The sequence below is a fragment of the Rhipicephalus sanguineus genome, chromosome 10 (assembly GCF_013339695.2).
Source record: "Rhipicephalus sanguineus isolate Rsan-2018 chromosome 10, BIME_Rsan_1.4, whole genome shotgun sequence".
Lineage (NCBI taxonomy): Eukaryota > Metazoa > Arthropoda > Arachnida > Ixodida > Ixodidae > Rhipicephalus > Rhipicephalus sanguineus.
The window spans coordinates 49,254,326-49,274,591 of NC_051185.1; the positions used below are offsets into that span (position 1 = coordinate 49,254,326).

General features: G+C 46.2%; 1 pseudogene; it reads right to left on the reverse strand.

Moving 5' to 3' along the window:
* Positions 1-3,534: 3,534 nt before the first annotated feature.
* LOC119371834 (uncharacterized) lies at positions 3,535-9,246 on the reverse strand (annotated as a pseudogene).
* Positions 9,247-20,266: the final 11,020 nt, after the last annotated feature.

The window sequence follows — 20,266 nt, forward strand, 5'->3', positions numbered from 1 at the left end:
AGCTGGTGTGGCTTTCTGGGCTCATGTGCTGTGAAGCCAGGCTCAGTGATCTTTCCTGCAGTAACTGAATCATCTAAGGCCTATACCACTTAAGGAAATTTATTCAAACCCTCCAAGAAATTCTATATTATCGAAGCAAATACCGCTGTGAATGTATACCGGAAGATCTGCTCGAAAGAAGAGAATAACTGGTATCCCACTTCCAAGGACAACATTTCGAAAGTGTGGTTTTAATATTGTTTTTATTGGACCAGTGAAGCTGCGCCTCATTTGAAGAAATAGTGAATAGTTTTCTCCTGATCACAGAGACAGCAGAGTTGCGAAGCCACCAAGCCTGACTTGCGTGAACAAAAATATAGCAATATCAATTTAATTTCGAGATGGAAGGCTCATTCATTCTTGTGTTGCAGGTATCATCACGTCCGGGGACAAGTAGGTGCACAGGGGAACAGTAGGTGTTTCATATCAATAGTTTAATTAACCATTGCATCTGGAAATTCTACAGAAGATATTGGGAAATTCACCCACTACTCGGCCAATGCCCTGCATCGGGCTTGTGCCGCGACCGGAGACAGCAACAACACCACCTTTCGCAGCAATAACACCACCACTGATCTCGCACCTTTCTCGCTCGGCTTGCGCGCACAATCACTGCATTCGTTCTCCGCGTTATCGCACATACGTAGCCTGTCATAGCTTCAAGGGACCGTCTACCTAGCCTGCATCCCCCGGACGTGGTTTATTCTATGTCTGGGCAGCCCTCGAGCGGCCATCGTGGACTTTTCGAATGCGCAATTGCGGGTTGCCGCCATAAACAACACCGTGGTAGCTTTTTTGTATCGCTACGTTGGAAGTTTTAGATTTTGAAGGACCGCGTAGTCTTTTTCTCGATTTTACGAAATTCCCGATTTCACGAAGTAATTAGAGTGTGGCCATCACTTCGAGTTTTAACTGCATTTTTAGTGTACATGTTTTAGTACAATGAATTTGGAGCTTTTTGCGAAAACTTCAAGGACGCTTTGGATTCACCTTCAAGAGCACAAGGCGATAGCTTAATCGGGCCCCGTTCACATCGCGTTCAACTGGGACGCAAGGAAAGGAACGTCTGGGCGCTTAACATCGGCCGTTTCAAGCTATCCTAGACTGCCCACTACGCCATAATTTTTCGTTTTGAAAATTGGCGAAGTACCCATTACGCCTGCGAAGCTGCAGAGTTTGTAACGGACGGGAACCTTTAAACCACCCACTCGTTGCGCAATACACATGTTCCTACGCCTGGTGCGATTGTAAGACTTTGCCACGCAGTATTACATGCGTTGATGAGACGCCTGAAACTACGCGACATTCACATTACTATAGCCTTTTTTTACCAAGCAGTTTCGAGTACTAGCGTGCCTCAGTGGTAGAAACACCTGCTTGCCTCGCAGAAGGATGGTTTCTTGTCTCATTCGGACCGAAGATTATTCGGTCCGAATGCACGAGCCCTTAGCGCTATCGCGTTAAAACGTCGCAGGCATTGGAACACGTGGGAAGACAAATTCTAATATGTTTTGTGCAAGTGCGGCTTTTACCAGCGAAGATGTTGGAGCTGCCGTAATATGTATGCAGAAATTCAGAAATTGGGGAAGTCCCACTACTCACCACTCGTCCAGAAAACCAGAAGGAAACAGCGCAACACTACAGGAAAACAACATTAGGGAACAGGAAAGGCAACAGCGACTGTGAGAAGCTATCCTCATCATGAACGGGTATGTGCCACAAAAATTGCGTAAATCCCCCTACTCACCACTGGTCCACTAAAAGGAAGAAGGCAACAGTTATCCCGACACTAGGGAACAGGAAAAGGAACAGCGGCTGCGAGAAGACCCCGAAGCGAGGGAAGGCTTACGCCAACGATGACCTGCCCGTAGATCTATGAGAGGTGCGCAACGCTTGGTTTCAGCGCGAGTTTCTGTCTCTGGAGTTTGGACATCCGTGTCGTGTTTGTGATTCTGTGTGGTTTAACTCGAACCTCTCTGCGCTGAGCATCAACGTAGAAACAACCTCGTATCGCCTAGCTAAAGCCAAGCAACTACCTAGAATCAGCGTAGAAACAACCCTAATCACCTAGCTAAGGCCTAGAGACAACCTAGAAGCAACAGGATGAGTCTTCGGAATCACGCAGTTTCGCTGTTTCAAGCGGGGCGACTACCTTTAAAACGCGCCCTTCCGCCATCTTGCTGGTGAAAAAGAAAACACGCAAAAGGGCTCCCGGTCTCTGCGTACCACCAGCGGTAAATGGTGTATATAGACAGCTCACCATTAGTATGCTGAAGGACGTACGCTCAGTGACCGAGCCGCGCGCTTCGAAGCGAGGGGTCGCAGGGTTGAATCCCCTTTTCCGCGCTTCGGACAACATTTTTCCGAATAATTTTGCTTTGTGGCATATCTGTGTAGCACCCAGACGTGGGCGGATAGATAGATAGATAGATAGATAGATAGATAGATAGATAGATAGATAGATAGATAGATAGATAGATAGATAGATAGATAGATAGATAGATAGATAGATAGATAGATAGATAGATAGATAGATAGATAGATAGATAGATAGATAGATAGATAGATAGATAGATAGATAGATAGATAGATAGATAGATAGAAGATAGATAGATAGATAGATAGATAGATAGATAGATAGATAGATAGATAGATAGATAGATAGATAGATAGATAGATAGATAGATAGATAGATAGATAGATAGATAGATAGATAGATATACCGGACACGTTGGCGACGGCAAAATTCAGCCGAGCCTCTCCACATTATTTCCATCGCAACAAAATATTCAGCAGCACGTCATCAACCAAAAAAAGAACAAGGAATGGCTGACACCATTCTATTCCTAAAGGCGACTTGTCTTAGGGCATCTACTTGGTCATGTGTGGCACCGTTTACATGCTTCAATTCTTCATCAATCTAAAAATGTCTACACCCTTACATACGACCTTCGTGTTCTTGAGATAACGCTTTAGAGCAAGCATTGCTTGAAACAAAAAAAAAAGGTCTTGGGAGGTACATTATCGTACAAAGTTTCCTGATCCTCTCAAGCTCACTTCTGCAGAAACCCCACACCGACACAGAAAAGAGAAAACATTATTTTTATACCTGACAGTCCAATTCTGTATTCACGATTTTTCGCTTCCAAGCTCTTTTGTCGGTCTGTTGAGAAGAGATCGCAAATGTTTCAACATGCAAACATCAGGATCTAGGAGACATGTACAGTTGGCCATAACTTGCACCATCTTTCTGCACAACCATCATGCTATTGAGATAACGGTGTTCAACAAACCTTGACTGAAACAAAACGAATCAAGAGATTCTTTGTCTATAGTGGACGGAAGCTAGCTTCAGTTGAAACCAAGACACAAAAAAGAATGAAGGCAATATCTATAGGTGGCTATCCAATTTTATATGCAATGCACTGCTTCCGGCGCTGTTTTTATCGGTCAGGCAAAGGAGCCACAAGGTAGCTGTAATTTAGGTCCTCAATTTCAAGATGGCTTCGATACGGCGCTCAGGCTAGCAGGTGGGTCATCGCTGGTCTCGAGCCTTAGAAGAACCTTGGAGATGTCCACTGAGGAAAGCGCGAGATTCTTTCGGCATCGATGGTCTTCACTCGAATCCACGTGATCGCTGCCTCTGCGTGCTATTTCCAAGAGGCGTTTTTTGAAGGCGACCTTGGCGTCGGAACACAGCTCGCTTTCTGGTGGCACAAGTGCGCGGACGTCTGCGCAGGGATCTTTGAGGAAGGTGCTGACAACGGCGCCGTTGTCTTCGTCGATCCAACGCTGGCCTTCCAATGGCGCTGTCTCGATGCTGGACCGAGGCAATACGCGGTCTCGGAGCCAGCTCTTGAACTCGGTACGAGCCCAGCGTTGAATGATGGCGGCCGCAGCATCTTCCTTTCTGAATTGGTCGTTTCCTGCAGTCCAGTAAAAAAAAGCGTGGCGACACTCAAGTTTCACTCAGGTGTCTTGTGTGGCGCGGGCACGGAATGCTCGTATGAGCCACACCTTTTTCTTTGTTCTTTTTTTCTGCTTTTTATGTTTCTATTTTTTCTTGTGTTATTCTTAGCTTTTATTTGTGTTTTTTTTTATTTATTTTTTTTCTTTTCTTTCTTTTTTTGAACGTGCGGCTCATACCTGCATCGTTGTGATTTAACTGACGAGCATATCACGTAACTGATGTCACGACATATCCTTCACATGCCCCTTTCCAAATCTTGGATGTTTCACCTCATAGTACGAATGGTTGACTTTGCTATAGACGGCTGTGGGGGTTCAGCTACTAGTTTAAGTTGTCCTGATTGTCTGTATAAAGGGAAAATGGCAGCCCCCAGTGTTTTTTTTTTTCTAATTATTCCCGACACTTAATTGGCTACATTTGATGCTATTTCAAACTAAACTTATTCTCTGATATTATTTAACGTGTGAAGCAGCGCACGGAGACAAGGCATACAAAGATATCATACCAATCACAGACCTTCACTACAACCATCCTTCTTATATGGTTCTATTGCTGGCAGATTCTTTAACTTAACAGGAAGTCGGTTGGTAAAGCGATGGTGTTGCGCAAGTATCAAGAGTGTCACTTGGTTCTCACGCCACAAAAGTGAGAGAAATGCTTTAGAAACTGACAAACGTCTCTTCAGTATAACGATAAACTGTGAACAGTGATTAAAGATGATGACCTCTGAATGGATGTTTTGATAAACACTCGGGCTTAACAACATGACACCACAGACAACATACACTTTTTTAACTCCTCCTCGACCATTCTGAATAACACCTACGTTCCAACTACAGTAATGACCCCACCGATGTGCACACCAAGAGGTAAACCGCTACAGCTTCCCCGGGCTTTCCATCTTGCTTGTCAGATCATATTTGTACAAAAAAGCTACTTGAATTAAAATCTTCTTAGGATACCAAGTTGATGATTACATGGACTGTCAAACTATCCACACCCCAAAGTTCAGTGCAGCGTATGAAAAAGTTAACCTGGGCTTACATTTATGTTTCCTCGCTTAAGTGCGCGGTGGTTCGATGCATTCATCGAGCGCCCCTTAAAAGATGCGTTGGACATTACAGGACTAAGCAAGTACCGCCTTTCGATAGTGAAAGCAGAAGCAATTATCGGTCCTATAATAGAATCATTTCCAAAATAAACTTAGGAGTCCCTGACAAAGTTTAATCTATGGAAAAGCTCCATTATCAGCGTACGTGGTTTGTTCATCTCTTCCATTCACAACTAGTCAACTTTCGCGGTGAACATTTTATATGAGATGTCCCAGCAAACGGTCACTAGGCCTTTGCTTGTTTTATGCTGTTTTATAATTTTCTTTTAATCGGCCAAGTTATTTGCACATAAACTTGTGTTGCTGGTGGTATAGTACACATGACCGAACTCTGCACATGTCACTTAACCGTATATTTCTTGGCAAGTTTTATTTTGTCTTCTCATTGTGATTGTCTCTCGTTAACTAAAAAATAATATGGCTAATCCCTATTATTATTATTATTATTATATTATTATTATTATTATTATTATTATTATTATTATTATTATTATATTATTATTATTATTTATCCCCACAGAGGCCCGACATTCGTCCATCGACATCGTTGTCTTTCGGCGGCGCAGAAACACCGTTGGTGCATGTGGAAGGTGCGCTACTCCGACAATCAACAGTCAGAAGTTAACATGAAGCGAAAGGCAAAAAATACACCATTTCCCGATACAGGGCATCATGAGGCAATGCGAAGCCGGTGCACTTGCACGATCGCGTTCCGTTGGCGTTCGCTGGGCGTGCTGCCGACCTCGCGTCGTGGAACGCGAACAACGCGCGTCGTGTCTTCTCTCTAGCCTGGCCGGACAGGGCGAGCGGGGAACGCGGTCTACAGGCACGTGAGAGGGGATCAGCTTAGGAGAGGAGAGAGAGGGGGAGGGGACGCGCATGCGCTGGCCCTCATCGCGACGCTGCGCATGAGAGAATTTCGGCATGTCGAGCCAACACCCTCTAGAAAAATATGAAGGCCTTAGCTCTCTCCGCGTGACGTCACACGATGGGGCGGATTGGAAAAAATAAGAAGCGCTGATCAAGAGAGGCGGTCTCGCAGGTGCACTGCGCGGACGCTTTTTTTTTTCTGCAAGAACAATCATGCATGCATGTAAAAGAAATTAGAGGGCAAGAACACTGTAGCGGGAAAACATTTATTTACGAAGCTCAGTCTCTTTTTGTACTTGCTCTATATTAGAAGCAATACGCGCAGTTATTTGGCCTGGAAAGTTGTGGCTTTCCTTTTTTTATTTATCGGCAGCCGTCGAGAAGTTTGTCGTTCAGCTTCCTACAAAAGTTCTTTAGCAGAATGTTGGTGCTGCAACGCAGGATGTGTTTAAGCACTAGTTCAGTCGTGTGGCCATTCTCACACGTATCGAAGTCGGACTGCTCTTCACTAGCCAGCAATTGTAGCGTCAGTTTCGTGACGACCTGGCGTTGTTCAGGCATCATAAACAGTGCTGGCTCTGTAGCGAGCTGCTATACCACAACGTAGCTGTGAGCAACTGCGTTTAGTGCAAACATTGATGGATAAACTAAGTATCCTCGGTCCAGGTGCTTCACGAGAAGACATAATGTTCGTTTATGGCAGAGACTGTGATGTCCTTGTCCACGGTCAACGAGTCCCTGCATTGCGCGCAATTCAACTTGTTAAGGGAGGCGTATACTGCATAACATGCAACGTAGACGAAAACTGGGAGGACGTCCTGCATCTTCGTAAGAGCCTGGCTGGTCACAACAACGTTGCTGCTGGGAAGCAAAGCCTCGGACATATTCCCAGTGCTAGTCAGTGGAAACTGTAGGCAAGGTACTTTGCAGGCGCAGCTTGTTTTCGACTTCGTATATGTGCCTGATGGAGATGTGATATTGAGCACCTGCCAGCTGCGTATACTTTCCAAACCGATCTTCAAGGCAGTCGGTCTGAATCTTCCCAAAAAGAACATACGACATTCCAAGCTCTTCGAAGCTGTACCTAGCGAGCTCAATAAGCGCATAGGTAGTGTGTTCGAGAGCAGCGTGAGTCTCCTTTGTCAGAGTACCCTTGTCAAAACCTTTGTTTTTCCACTCATCCAGCCACTTCAGAAACATGTGCAAGAAGGCAATTTTTGGATCGTTATCAATGGAAAGCACTGGTTGTTGGAACTGATCTCTCAGCCTTTCTCCCTTCCATGGAGTTTTGACGTTTACAATTTTCCACCACTTGAGTACGATATCGATGAATGTAGCAGTGGCCTCAAAAGAGAACAGGTTGTGCTTTGCTCCAAGAGCGCGTAACTCCTCTGGTAAGTAATCATTGAAGATTTGTAAAGCAAGCTTTACGTCCTGCCTTTCAAGATTCGAAGGGTAGAGGGCTTTTCTCGACAGTCCATAGCCATATTTCAACAGCTGGTCACACTCTTGCTGTGAAGGTCCCTGTTGTCGCAAATGACGCTGTTTGGATTCGCTCTGATTGTGGCGTGTCTCCTTGGATCTCCGAGAAGTAGAAACAAATTTGGTCATTCTTCTGATTTATCCAGTTATTTCGTATGCATTTTAGAATGTGCACTGGGTCTATAATGAAGAACAGCGGCCTTGCAGGGTCTGATGGATGTTGGTACACAATTCTGTTAAGAGGAGGTGATTCAAAGAGGGACATCGCTTTTCTGTTGACAGAGTTGTTGTCGCTGACAACGCACATAACTCGGTACCCAATCTTTTCCAGCCCGCAAACCACTTCTTTAAGCGTCTTTTGCAGGAACTCTGCCTCTACTCGGTGCACCGGCACGATGTGCGCAACTTCTTTGAATTTACACGTCAGGCTGCGTACCATGAAAACGAGCGCACAGTTAGCAGCTTCATTTCTATTAAGCGCGGCGCCGGTAATATTACCCCCTTTGTAGTCAAAGTAGGGTTTTATATGTATTTCATCTACCATAACTGTGACAAAGCGCTGGTCATCATTCAGGTCAGAAATTCGTTTCGCCATATAGCTGAGGACTGTTTCGCTCTGATGCTCTTGTTGAGGACTCATACCATAAGACGAGCACACTGATCTGATTGTCATAGAATGCGACAAGGTGATGCTTCCATGGCTGCGCATGAACGCGTACGCATGGGGCGATATAGTGAAAAGAATGCAGCAGAACATCATGAAATCAGCAGAGTAGCGCCTGCGCTGTTTTTTCGATAGGTGCAAGGTGACTTGCTCCTTGAGGAATCGAACACAGTTGGCGTCGTCTTCTGCTTGGGACGTGCAAAGCTGATCTAGCAGTAAACAAACCGCTTCGCAAATTTCCGCGACTGAGTTGCACATCAGGTCACCGTCCCACTTCTCGATGCCTTCCAGGAGTTCCACCAGACCCCTTTTACTGTTAGCGATTTCGGGAACGCAGAGATTTGCGCCTAGCCTTTTTACGGCTGTTTTCATGACGTGTAGTGTCACGCTCAAGTCTCCTTTCACGCAAACAGAGTATTTCAACCATGGCGCTTCGTCGTCGACGATGTGAATGAGAAGAAGCCTTTCATTTCTTTCGATTACATCCCAGAACTTCATCCCTTGGCTCCTCAAGTGGTTGGCAAGTTCGCTCAAACTGCTGACTTTATCCTCCTCGCGTGCTCTGATAACCGCCTCGTTCGATTCAGTGATGGCTTTCTGTGGGGGCTGCATTCTCTATGCGCGCGCGCTTGGAGTCAGGATCTTCGCTTCTCGTGGTCTTTCTGGACATGTAGCTCAGACAATTCGGGAACTTCGACGGTACAGCGTCTGGGCGAAGGCGCACATGAGCTAGCGGCACTGTCATTACGCGGCCAGTTGCTTGATCTGTATGCGTCGCGACTCGAATAATGTCCTCGTCCATGAAATGAAGTTCGCATACCTAGAAAAAAAATTACCTCCAATCAGCAAACCGATGGCTACCTGTCATACAAACGTGCGGCTCGTGAGCCACTTACACACGTACGTATACATAATTTGAATTAACTGACACCTAAACACGAAAAAACAAGAACTTACCCTGGCATTTTCGGTGACCGTGAGGTTTTCCCGTGGCACAGCAAGAATCCAAGCGTTCTTCAGAGCTTGGTCTCTCGGGAACTTGAAGACGTGCACCTTCGTGTCCCCCGTGTAGTTACCGCGGCATCGAGGTACACAGCATTTGCACTTCATCTCGGCGTCGTCGCTTTCACATTCCTTTCACAGTAAAGAAAACACGGCCAACTGAACAGCGAAGAGATGTACGTCTGTACAGACGCGCCGGGGAATGAGTTTCGGCAGACGCGTGATGAACGCGCACCAGCGCGATCGGGACGCGTGGGTGCGTCGTGTCGCCGCCTCATGCGTTCGCCCCATCTGCTGACGTAGCGCGAGTGGAAAGGGAACAGAACTAAGGCTTTCATATTTTTCTAGAGGGTGTTGGTCGAGCCCGCATTTCAGAGGAGCCAACCGAGGCAAGCGCTGGACTGAACGCGCGCAGCGCTCTACCACTTGAAGGAGAGGAGACTAGAGGAGGAGAGTAGCGCATTCGCCGTGAGAGCAGAAGCGAGAACGCAGGAGAAGCGCAAGCAGGCGCTGGTAGAGAAGTGGAGAGAGTAACGCGCAGCTGTTGGAGAGAGGGAAGGAGGAGAGTTGCGCATGCGTAGTGTAGGCGCGGACTACTACGCCGCGTGACATACCCCCGAACAAGAGATACTTCGCATCTAAAAAGGTAACTGCGTCTAGGGCGCCTCCTCGATGCTAGCGCGGCCAGCGTTCCTCGCTTGGCTCGAGACGCCCTGACTGCGTCTAACAGCGTCGTCGCCGAATCGCTGTCTATCGGCGCTCGTTAGTGTCATGATGCAGTACTTCACTTCACCGCTTACAGATGGCGACACCTCCTCGGAAACCAAAAGCACCGTGCGAGATAGATTTTGTGAGAGATATAAGGCGCGTCTGTGGAGCGTCGTACACGTACAGACGGGTCCACTGTTAAAGGGAACACGTGCGTGCAGGGAGAGCATGTTTGGAAACTGGATTACGCTCTCTTTCAAAAACATGGTGGCTTAGACTTACATAAAACTACAGGCGGTTGACAGTTCTTCCTCTTTTTGCCAGACTCGTGCAGTGCATGAACATTGTTTGCCTGTCCTCTTGCGGTTAAAGGGCCAGCAAAATGAAAGGTGCTCATTGTAGTATTCCCTTTAGCAGTGGACCGTACTGTACATCGGTGGCGCAATGGGCAAAACTCCAAGCGTTTATCGTCACGGATTGAGGGGTCGTGCACTAATTCCCAGGTGGCGTAGCTTTTTCTTCCAGTATTTTCTTTCTCGTCTGTTGTTTGCATTTTACTAACGTTATATCCTTGATGGAAATGCGTCAGGGAAGCCTTGGTGGACCCCAGCATAAAACACTTTCGTATTAAAAGAAAACATGTATGACATATGCAGTACATCGCTTGCCTTGCGAGTAGATGTAGCCCCCTTCATGTCGATGGGCCTGTAAGGGGTGACGAGCCATCTCGAATAGGCCAAGGCTTGATTTGCAGCCAACACCCGTGGCCCGCACCGGCTCTTCTGGCGGTGCATCGGCCCCTTTCTTGTTGTCTTCTGCGACACCTCTAAAATACCACCTGGCAAAAAATGAAAGCACACCTTGAGTTACTGATGTATTTATCTGTCATATGACGATGAAAGAGCAGCGCTTGGGCACGAGCGCATGCTCCTCTAGGGAAGTAGAGAAAGACGAGCGGAGAACAGCCGGCCCAGCCAACGGTCGTTGTCTCATCTCTAATCATGACAGTATGTATGTATGTATGTATGTATGTATGTATGTATGTATGTATGTATGTATGTATGTATGTATGTATGTATGCATGCATGCATGCATGCATGCATGCATGCATGTATGTATGTATGTATGTATGTATGTATGTATGTATGTATGTATGTATGTATGTATGTATGTATGTATGTATGTATGTATGTATGTATGTATACAATATCCGGTCTCCTACCTACCTTGTCTACCATTATCTATTGAGCGTTCCTTCGTGCTTCTATCCGTGTCTACGATTAGTACAGTCGTCACTCTGTCATACTGAGAGTACTCTCTGCAAAGATGCACAACAGACGAAAAACCAGAAGAAACACAAAGCAGACACGGACATTCCTCTCAGTCATTACTAGAGGCCGGATTTTTAGGCAACAAAAAAAGCGCTTTTTAGGCGCCAAGAATAGGCAGGCAAAACAACGTTTTAGGCCTCTAATATCGTAAGTATAGGCATAATAAAATTTTACATAAATGCAAAAAATTACACCAATTCCCGCTAAAGGGGACCATGAGGCGATGCGAAGCCGGAGCACTTGCACGATCGCGTTCCGTTGGCGTTCTTTGGGCATGCTACCGACCTCGCGTCATGGAACGCGAAGAGGAACGCCACGCGCGTCTTGTCTTCCCTCTAGCCTGGCCGTTAATCCTCACAGGGCGAGCGGGGAACGCAGTCGGCAGGCGTGCGAGAGGGGGGCAGCGTAGGAGAGGAGAGAGAAGGGGAGGGGACGCGCATGCGCTGGTGCTCATCGCGGCGTTGCGCAGGAGAGAATTTCGGCATGTCTAGCCCGCGTTTCAGAGGAAGAATGGAAAGGGGGAGGGGGAGAGGGAATGTGGAGAGGGTGAGTGGAGAGGGTATGCGCATGCGCAGTCAGGGTGGTCACGCCGCACACCACCACCACCGGATTGAACTCCGCCATAAGATACTTCGCATCTAATAATTTCAGAGGAAGGCGTGAGCGACGTCTATTTACGACAGGAAAACAAGAAATGTTTAAAATGGCACATAAACACCAACGGTGTAACGTAGCCGTGCAATTGTCCTTTGTAACGCACGCTTTGCAGAACATGGTATCTCCGCTTATTTTGTAGCCTGGTGGGTCAAGTGTCCACTGTCGAATCAACACACACCTATGTGCCTTTCGTTTCGGCATGACTGAGACGGTAGAGAAGGAGGAGACATCCGGATCGCTAAAAGGCCAGAAGGAAGGGATTCTTCCTACTGGCCAAGTCGAATCGTGTAGAAGCAGTTTCTCCCCAGGCGGTGGACACCTTAACCCTTTCACTATCGAGTTTTTTTTTACCGAAAGCGATACAAAAATACGGATTTTTTTCGCCAATTTTATTCTACGTGCCTTGAAACCTTAAAAACTATTTAAAAACGCTTTATTCCCCAGATACAAGCAAAATATTTTTTCTAAATGTGCAGAGAATTAGTTTCGCTGCACTCCACCACGGAAAGTGATTTAACTTCTCCTGTCTTCAGTGCAGAAAACGTATTTGAAATTTTAAAAAACAAGCACAGTTAGAAGAGAGCCCGTGAAAAAAAGCTTTGGACGCGGCGGTGCGGGTTGCTTACACCTATCGACGCCTACTGCCGAAGCGTTGGGACGCGGTCTTCGTCCGAATCCGATGATTTAGAAAGAATATGCTGCTCAGTGCAGTCGTTGCTTCACTCGCACGAGAACTGAAGTTATTATTACCACAAAAACCTCCGCGAACGAGCGTTTTCTTCTTTTTCTGAAAATATATGCTGCCAGCGTGAGCAGCTCAGAGGAGGACGCCTTCTACTAATTCTGGTTGCCAGAATCCAGTACTTTCTCGACCAAAATGTATGCTTTGAGCGCGTATTTTAACTTTTTACTGCACCAGCTGTTCAAGCCGAAGAGAACTTAGCAAAATAAATCAAGGTAGCCTAATTTCGCTGTGCGCAAATGCTACTTTCAGCGCGGACGAACTCAGCTTGTCTTCGATAGGAAAAGGGTTAAAAGGTCAGCTATAAACTAAACAAATGCCGCCTACACAGCACATTTTTCTTTTGCTCTTTAATCTACCCTGATGGCTCTTGGCGATATAGCATTCGCCAACCGCTCGCGCCAAGTCAGCGCGGCGGCACATGCTCGCCGGCGTGTCCCATTTCTAGCAGTTGTTTCCGCGAGTTGGTTCTAGGGGACTAGGTTGAACCCCATAGAGTTCCGAACACTCAGTGGTGCGCGGTAGAATGAATAATGGGCTCAATCTGCACCCGGAAGAGAAACTTGCGGCTAAATACTGTTCATATAGGCATCAATTTTGAAAAGAGGCATTCAGAGGCACTTATAGGCTTATAGGCACGAACGCCAAAAATAGGCACTTATAGGCACTATAAAAACACTAGAAAAGCACTCTTTAGCATCTAATTCACGCTCATATATCAGAATGGCGCGATAGGAGCGTAAGGAACAAAATAGGCATTTGCCTAAAATCCGGTCTCTAGTCATTACCTTCATTATGCCATACCAAGAAGCCCCAGTGGAATCACTTATGAACGATATTTCACTCTGTCATACATTGTAATCGGCGAATATGTTAGACATGGAGGAAACGTACGTTGCAAACACGACCCAGAGCACGGAAGACAGCAGGAGTACGCATGCCTTGTCCCAGTCCACATCCGCCGTCCACTCTGGCCACTCTACACGTTCCAAGGCTCTCCGGGCGGCTCGGTATAAAATCCTCAGGTCCTCGGGTATCACCCTGTCCATAATTTTCTCGTATGAAACGCTTTCCATCTTCTTCCACTGGCCCACTGTTTAAAGGGTGAAATCCCAAAGAAAAACAATGTTCACGTGACACACTTCCAATTTTTTGAAACCTTATACGGTGATATCCATCCACTTTGCACCATCCACTTTGCACCATCCACTTTGCAGTACTTCCGTGAACCACTCTATTTACACGTGAGCGACTCCGCTTCACTGTATGAAAATGATCTATTAAGAGTAATACGAATTTGCATGTAGCTTTGGACCTATGAAACTTTCGAAGTGTGCCACAAGCGTTAAAGACGTACTGAATGTAAGTTTACGCTAATTTGAAAGAATTCATTGGTCATGCCCCCATGGCAAGCTGACGTGCATTCAACAAAAATTTTGATCACTGATTTTATCACTAAGAATTCCATCCCTTCTGCACAGTGATATACTAATGTACATGCGAGAACGTTATCCTTCATATTTACTATGAAGTTCTCAGAAAGCCGCGATTACGATGAAAGTGTAACATGTGTACAGTACCGTGCATGCGAATACTCTTATTCGACTGTGGCTTACATGTCCTATGAAATGATGTCGTTGTTCACAACATCCATTAGTTAAGTAATTGTAATAGCACCATTACGCTGTTAGATTAGAAGATGCCATATTCTCGAGCTTTAGTGACATCTATTCGACTGCACATTGGTCCTTCTAGGTACTGAGAGCTGCCACAAGTTATGAAAGAGGCGAAATGGTGGAGTCCCGTGTGCTTAGATTCAGATGTACATTAAAGGACTTCGGGCGGTCGAAATTTCCGGAGCCCTCCACTACGCCGTCTCTAATCACATCATCCAATTCCAACAATTAGTATTATGAGAGCTGCTAGAAACGGTAAGCTTACCAGGCGCGCTATATCCTTGCGACGAAGAAGCTGCTTCGTGATCGCTGGAACGTGCCACGCGGCCACTGGCGTCTGGCGATGCGCGCAGGGCTGCGAACTTGTTAGCGAAGTCGATGCGCGGTAGCAGTCCGGGCTGCCATTTGTCCACTGCGTACCAGGCAGCTCCGAAGACGCAAACGCCAGCGAGGATGCGAAGCGCCATACAGGAAATGGAACCGAACTCCTCTTGCTGCGGCGACCTAGCTTTCTTGCTTGCTTGCTTGATCCTTCCTTCTCGGCTGTTACCCACCAAGGGGGATTGGCCATGAAACCGGCGGTTAATATAAGTGGGGAAATTTAGAATTTAGGCGAAGGAAAAGGAACTAATCGGCCGTGTAGGGTGTATAGAAAAATAGAAGAATTAGTAGTTCATGTGGTAATAAAAATAGGAATGTGCCAATCGTATGGAATACAATGAATTGAATAAAAAAGACGAAGACGCCGACCACAAGAGAATAAAAAGGATTTTTTTTATTTTATTCCCTTGTGGTCGGCGTCTTCGTCTTTTTTATTCAATGATTCTTCTCGACCAGACGGGCGTCTGTTGAAGCCTTGATTTCGGAATACAATGAAGTAGCGCGAGGAAGTTGGATGTACCAAATTTTGAGAATAATTGAAAAAAAATCATCTTGCGCCCCTAAGAAATTCGCATATGGCTAAGCAAACGTTCCTGTTGCTGTGGCCCAGAGAAGATGCCCCAAATGACAGAATGTTTTCAGAGTTAACAGTAATTCTTAATTTTCTGAATAGCGTTTCAAAATTTGTTTTTCTAAGGCGAGTGAGACGACGGAAAGGAAGTAAGAAGCGATCAATGTTTTCAGATTCTTGACAGTAAAAGCATAGAGGAGATGGCACCAGGCCAGACCTGTATAAATAAAAATTAAGAGGTGGTATAGGGCGTCTCCCAACACAGAAGCCCCAAATGACAGCATTACAGTTGAAGTAACTAGCAGAATAGTGGCCCCAAAGAAAGTTCACACGAAGTGTTCATTTCTTCTTTTCCTTACTCATGTTCTTTGTTGTTTCCCCCTCCCCATGTGTAGGGTAGCCAACCGTTCCAAGGCTTGGTTAACCTCCCTGTCTTTGCTCCACGTCTCTCTCTCTCTCTCTCTCTCTCTCTCTCTCTCTCTATTGTGCCATATTTTGTAGGCACACATCTCCATCATCTCATCATTACCATCGTTTTCAATGACCATCTAACACCGCTGGTAGTGGGCTTATGCCTTCAGATGGTTATGACCACCATCGCGTGAGCGGTAGGTCGCCGCAACAAGAGCAGTTCAGTTCCATTATCCATATGGCGCTTCGCATCCTCGCTGGCGTTTGCGCCTTCGGAGCTGCCTTGTACGCGGTGGACAAATGGCAGCCCGGACTGCTTCCGCGCATCGACTTCGCGAGCAAGCTCGCAGCCCTTCGAGCATCGCCAGACACCCGCGGCCGCGTGGCACGTTCCAGCGACCACGAAGCGGGTTCTTCGTCGCAAGCAGATAGCGCGGCTGGTAAGCTTACCTTTTCTAGTAGCTCTCATAATACTAATTCTTGGGTTTCACATACCAAAATCACGATTTCATTAGAGACAACGTAGTGGAGGGCTCTGTAAATTTCGACCACCCGGGGTGCTTTAACGTTCACCTAAATCTAAGCACTCGGACCTTCTCCATTTTGCCTCCTTAATAACTTCTGCCAGCTCTCAGTATCTAGAAGCACTGATCAGCAGTCGATTAGATGTCAGTAAAACGCGAGAATATGCCATCTTCTAATCTACCAGTGTAAAATAAGCACTTGCAATTACTTAACGTATGTATGATGTGAACAACGATATCATTTCATAGGACAAGTAAGCCATAGTCGAACAAAAGTATTCGCACGCATGGTACTGTACGCATGTTACAATTTAATCGTAATCGTGGCTTTCTGAGACCTTCATAGTAAATATGAAGGATAACGTTCGCGCGTGTATATTAGGAAGCATATCACTGAGCAGAAGCGATGGAATTATTGGTCATAAAATTAGTGATTAAAATTTTTCTTGAATGCACTTGAGCTTTCCATTGTGGCATGACCAATGAATTCTTTCAAATTTACGTAAACTTACCTTCACTATGTCTTTAACGCTTGCAACACACTTGGAAAGTTTCATAGGTCTAAAGCTACATGCAAAGTCGTGTTACTCTTAATAGATCATTTTTATACAGTGAAGTGCAGTCACTCAGGTTTAAATAGAGTGGTTCATGGAAGTGCTGCAAAGCAGATTGTGCAATAGATCACCGTATAAACATTAAAAAATTGGAAGAGTGTCACGTGAACGCTGTTTTTCTTTGGGATTTCACTCTTTAAACAGTGGGCCAGTGGAAGATGCAACGCCTTTTGTGCGACAAAATTATAGAAAGACTGATACCCGAGGACCTGAGGATTATACACCGAGATGCCCGGATGGCGTTGCAGCGCGTAGAGTGGCCAGAGTGGATGGCGGACGTGGACTGGGACAAGGCATGCGTACTCCTGCTGTCTTCCATGCTCTGGGTCGCATTTGCAACGTACGTTTCCTCTGTGGCTAACATATTTGCCGATTACAATATATGACAGAGTCAAATATCGCTCAAAAGTGCTTCCACTGGGGCTGTTAGTATGGCATAAGGAGGGTAATGACACAGCACGACGTCCGTGTCTGCTTTGTGTTTCTTCTGGTTTTTCCTCTGTTGCGCACCCCTGCAGAGCGTAATTACTCTCAATATGACAGAGCGTAACTACTCTAAACATGGCTATGTAATATACTAACCAGAGACACGGATACACGCGTTACGGAGCGCTCAGCAGATAACGGCAAACCAGGTAGGTAGGAAACCAGACATTGAGGACATACATACATGCATACATGCACACATGCATGCATGCATGCATGCATACATACATACATACATACGTACGTACATACATACATACATACATACATACATACATACATACATACATACATACATACATACATACATACATACATACATACATACATACATACATACATACATACATACATACATACATACATACATACATACATACATACATACATACTGCCATGAACAGAGACATGAGACAAGGACCATTGGCTGGGCCGACTGTTCTCCGCTCGCCTTTCTCTACTTCCCCAGACGAGCATGCGCTAGACGAACATGACATAGATACATACATCACTAACTCAAGGTGCGCTTTCATTTTTTTGCCAGGTGGTATTTTAGAGGTGGCGCAGAGGACAAAAAGAAAGAGGTCGATGCATCGCCAGAAAACCCGGCCCGGGCCACGCCTGCTGGCTGCAAGTCAAGCCTTGGCCTATTCGAGATGGCTCGTCACCCCTTACAGGCCTGTCGACATGAAGGGGGCTACATCTACTCGCAAGGTAATCTCTGTGCTGCATGTGGTATACATGCTTTTTTTAACATGAAAGTGTTTCATGCTGGGGTCCACCAAGGCTTAACTGACGCATTTCCATCACGGATATGACGTTAGTAAAATGCGCTCTACGGACAACAAAGAAAATACTGAAAGAAAAAGCTCCGTCACCGGGGATTTTGCCCGGAACCCTTCGCTCCGCGACGATAAATGCTGGGCCTTTCACACATTGAGCCGCCGATGCACGTGTACGGGGCGCCACAAACGCGCGTTATATCCCTCACATAATCTCTCTCGCACGGCGGTCTCAGTTTCCGAGGAGGTGTCGCCATCTGTAAGCGGTGAAGTGAAGTACTGCGTCATGACACTAACGAGCGCCGATAGAGAGCGATTCGGTGACGACGCAGCTAGGGCATCTCGAGGCAGCCAAGGTACGCTGGCCGCGCTAGCATCGTGGAATCGCCCTAAACGCAGTTGCTTTCTTTGCCTTTTGCTTCGTGTTAGCGTGTAACGGTTGTTTGCAGGAGTAGTGCAGCTTGCACATACACCAACGGTGTTTCTGCGCCGCCTGCTGCTTCGAGTGTGATGGAACCGACTAATAAAACTGCTACATTAAGCGCCGCAGAAAGAGAACGATGTCGACGTGTGAATGTCGTGCCTTTGTGGGGATCGGCTATAATAATAATAACAATAATAATAATAATAATAATAATAATAATAATAATAATAATAATAATAATAATAATAATAATAATAATAATAATAATCAATCAATCAATCAATCAGTTATTTAACGTGCCCAGGAACAACCGTGAGGTCTTTCTCTCACTTCTTTTGTGGAATGAGCACCAAGTGACAGTCTTGCTTCTTCCGCAGCACTTCCGCTTTCCCAACCGACTTCCTTGTTAGAATCTGCCAGCAATAGAACCATATAAATATTACGGCTGTAGTGAAGGTTTATGATGTCTTGTCTCGGTGCACTCGTTCGCATGTTAAGATGATATCACAGCTTAAGTTTCGTTTCAAATAGCTTCAGATGTAGCCAGTTAAGTGTCGGGGATAATTTAAAAGAAACACCGGGGGCTGCCATTTTCCTCGCCGAATCCCTGTATACAGACAATCAGGACACGTTAAACTAGCAGCTTAAACCCACAGCCGTCTGTAGAAAGGTCAAACCTTCGTACTATGAGGTGAACTGCTAGGATTTGTATAGTGGCAAGTGAGCGATAGGTCGTGACATCAATAACATGACATTCTCGTCAATTAAGTCACAATTAACGACCCGGGTATGAGACACACGTAGAAAGAAGGAAAGCGAAGAAATAAAATCATAAAAAAGAAAAAGAAAATTGAAACAATGAATAACGCCAGGAAAAATAAAAAAAAATAAAAAACATGCAAAGGAGAACAAAATATAAGAACAGAGAAAAAAGTGTGGCTCATATGCCCATTCCATGCCCGCGCCACACAACACACTTGAGTCAAACATGAGGGTCGTGTCGAATTTTTTACTGGACTGCAGGAACCGACCAATTCAGAAACGAAGATGCTGCGGCCGCCATGATTCAACGGTGGGTTCGCACCGAGTTCAAGCGCTGGCTCCAAGACCGCGCATTGGCTCGGTCCAGCATCAATCCAGCGCCGTTGGACACGAAGCCTTGGATCGACGAAGACCACGGCGCCGTTGTCAGCACGGTGCTCAAAGATCCCTGCGTTAACGTCAATGCACTGGGGCCTCCAGAAAGCGAGCTTTGTTCCGACCCCAAAGCCGCCTTCGAGAAATGCCTCTTGGAAACAGCACGCAGAGTTCACGATCACGTGGGTTCGGGTGAAGACAATCGATACCGAAAGAATCTATCGCTTTCCTCGGCGGATATTTCCAAGGTTCTTCTAAGGCTCGAGTCACGCGCAGACCCACGTGCTAGCCTGAGCCCGGTATCCAAGCCTCCTTGACGTTGACGGCCGTGGGTTAGTTACCTTGCGGCTACATTGCCTGGTCAATAAATAGAGCACCGGAAGCAGCAAATCCTGCGTGAAAACGAATAGCTACTTATAGCAATTGTCTTCTTTCTTTTTAAATGCGAAAGCATCTCTTGCTCGGGGGTATGTCCCGCGGCATGGGCGTCGGCGTCCGCACTCAAACTACGCATGCGCAATTCTCCTCCTTCCCTCTCTCTAACACCTGCGCGTTACTCTCTCCACTTCTCTCCCAGCACCTGCTTGCGCTTCTTCTGCGTTCTCGCTTCTGCTCTCGCGGCGCATGCGCTACTCTCCTCCTCTAGTCACCTCTCCTTCAAGCTGGTAGAGCGCTGCGCGCGTT